A 3,310-nucleotide genomic window follows, 5' to 3' on the forward strand; every position below is an offset into this window, starting at 1 on the left:
CCGTGCATGACAAAGAGCTACTTTCAATAAAGTATGCTCTTGTCAAGTTTCGTGTGCACCTACTGGGCACCGAACCATTTGTGGTTTACACGGATCACGCATCACTGCGGACCACAATAAACTCACCGCACCTCTCGCCTAGAATGGCAAGATGTCTCACTTCTTCTCTGATTTTAATTTCAAAGTTGAATACAAGCCGGGTAAGTCGAATGTCTTGGCTGACGCTTTATCGCGCAGACCAGACTTTGAGGTTAGACACCAAATAAGTGTGTCTAGTGCGAAACAACAATTTCAGCCGTCAACGTTGGCAGCCATGAAGGCATACCACGTGAAGAGCTCATTGGCCTCTGAGATAAAAGAGAGCTACAGTCAGGACGACCACTGTCGCCTGCTGTTAGATTACTTCGGTGGACGAAAGGTTTTCCTTTCGTCGCACCTGAAAGCTAAGCTCAATCGCTTTAGCTACAGCGATAGTCTGTTATGGCATCAGCTGTCACTTTGTGATCCCTTGAGAATCTATGTGCCTCATGACACAGATCTCAAGCTGATGATCCTTACGAGCTTTGTGATGCACCATCTAGTGGGTAGCTGGGCCGTGAAAAGACATTCTTACGAGTGTCAGAGGAATTTTAGTGGCCACACCTTTGGTGATGGGTGGGCAACTATATTTGGTCAAGCAAACAGAGTCAGCGCATTAAGCCTGCACCGTCCAGCAGTGCGCCACTGAAGCCGCTTCCGATTCCAATCAACTGCTGGAAGTCAGTAAGTCTGGACTTCATGTTTGGCATGCCGCCCGATCATAAGGGTCGGACGGGGCTCGTCGTCTTTGTAGACAGACTGAGCAAAATGGTGCGTGTAGCACCATGTAAAACATCGATCCCAGGCAAGGAGGCAGCTCTCTTGTTCCTGGATCATGTTTACCGACTACACGGGATGCCCGAATCCATAGTATCGGACCGGGATTCACGTTTTACGTCTGGTTTTTAGCGACATGTGCTCCAGATGCTAGGTAGCAAGCTCCACATGTCGACTGCAGATCATTTCCAGACCGATGGCCAAACAGAACGTGCCAATCGGGTCGTGGTGGATGTCTTACGCACTATATCAACTCCAAAAGAATGGAGCAAGCAATTGCCTTTTGTGTAGTTCGCTATAAATAACAGTGTCCACGCTAGTACGGATGCGACACGGTTTTATATTAATGGACTGCGCCATCTTCGAACGTCAGTCTCGTTTGTGCGCAGCCCGAGTCTTAGTGGGGAAGGGCCCCTCACTATGCTCGGTGCGAAAGAGGAGCATATTTTCGTCAATAAGACGATGACCCGCGAGGGTGTCATGTCAACGACAATAACTTGCCCTAGTGACCCTGCCAGTTTAGCAGTGACCAATAAAACTACGTCCTATAACCGACCTCTCGGCGGTGGCATAGGCGAGTTTGATGCTAAAAGCGTCCGCGAGGCTCATCGCATTGTGGATGAGCGAGGCTCAAAGCTTTGTGGAGAGCGAGGCTCAACGCTTTGTGCATGAGCGATTTGCCATCACACGAAAAGTCCGTGACGCGATGGCAAGCGCACAGGACAAGCAAAAAGAGTATGCGGACCGAAATGGTCGCAAAAGTAATGAACGCTTTAGAGTGGGTGCAAAAGTACTATTAAGTACTGCTACCTTACCTAAAATGCAATTTCTGTACTACCTGGATGTACAAAAGAGTTGCTGCCGCGTTTTATTGGGCCCTTACGGTCGTAGAAGAGGTTAAGGACCTAAATTATAGGCTCACCCTTCCCCCGTAATGAAGACACACCCTGGATTTTACGTGGGTCGTCTGAAACGGTATGTAGACCCAAATGAGGTCACATATCCCCATCTGGCTAAGGAGACCGATGGTGACGCCGACTGTGAGTCGAGCGTTGTTCGGGTGAGGGGGACGGTGAAGGCGAAAAGCTATCGGACCGATTCCTCCCACTACGAACAGGACTTGGAGAGCGAGGGATATCACGCAAGTAACGCGGATCCCTCAGTATTATCATTTAAAGAGGTCCAAGCGAGTCTTCAGGCGTTCATGACCCTGACGATCTTTCGCTCGGACATCAACGAGATCTAAGGTCAATCGCAAGACTTGACCTTCGAGATCCGCAATACGTCGTTCAGGGGCGCTTAACGCATGTGCCTGAACGGTCGAAGGTAAGGCAGCCGCGAGTAGGTGGGCGAGATCGCCACTCCTATCGGGCGCCACCTGCACTGATGAATACGGGTGGGAATCAACGCTTCCTTGTTGAAGGTAATTTCAAAGAGTCTGTTTTGAAAAGTATGGCACATAGACACGCTTTTAAGCGTGAAGTCGGCGGACGAACATGTCGTAACCTTTACTTGATTCGAGCCAAAGTTTGAGGTAAATAATAACTGTCAACTTTGGCGCAAGATAAAAATTAAAAATGCATTTCAATATCTTTGCAGCAAACTATCTCCTACAGCTACGAGTCTTGCCTTATTTGATGTAATTGTATTCTTTCAAACGAGTTGCTGCAAGGTCAAATGCAGCTGTCAGAAATAATCAAGACCAATTGAGATTTTTGCAATCCTTATTAAAGGGGTGGAGAAGCACAAGTGAGAACTTAATCGCTACTGTTTCGAGAAAAGGCCGCCTTCTCTTTTTTAGACATTTTTAAAGGAGTCAATACTATTCACTCGAGTGAACGGCTTCCTTTTTGAATTACCTTTTGGTTAGTGTAACGGGGCACTGCGACTTGTACTGCTCCAGTTGCGAGTGGTTTCTTACGTTATTTCACGTACACTAGTACGTGCAGAGGAAGACTTCTCTTTAAGGTAACTAGCTTAAAGAGGGTAAAATGGAAACTGTATTAATATAGTTAAGCGTCTCTCTTTCTATCTTGTAAATGCTACCTTACTTATAATCTAATACTAAACATGTAATTGAATTCTTATCTTTCTCTTATCTGTAACTCTCTTTGATTACCTCTACAGCTGATTAGTCTGCGAAATAAAGAGATATAATGGTCTATGCGTATTTATGGATAAGAATTCATAACATTACTATATAAAGTAATATCCTCCAAATATTATCTACCTTTTAGATAATATATTAATTAACAACCTTTAAGTGTTTATTTCATGTAACGATACACCCCGTTACATCACCCCTCCCTTAAACGACACTCACTCTGACTGTCATTGGATGGAGTGGTCAGTATGTGACCACTTAATTTTAAACGATGTTGATTGGTCAGAACCATCATTTTAAATCCCATCGCATGAAAAAACAACTCTTGCGGGGTGTCGATAGTGCTGCGCC

This window comes from Bremia lactucae (assembly GCF_004359215.1).
Source record: "Bremia lactucae strain SF5 chromosome Unknown BlacSF5_NotPlaced_200_SHOA01000120.1_2678225bp, whole genome shotgun sequence".
In the NCBI taxonomy this organism is placed as follows: Eukaryota; Oomycota; class Peronosporomycetes; order Peronosporales; family Peronosporaceae; genus Bremia; species Bremia lactucae.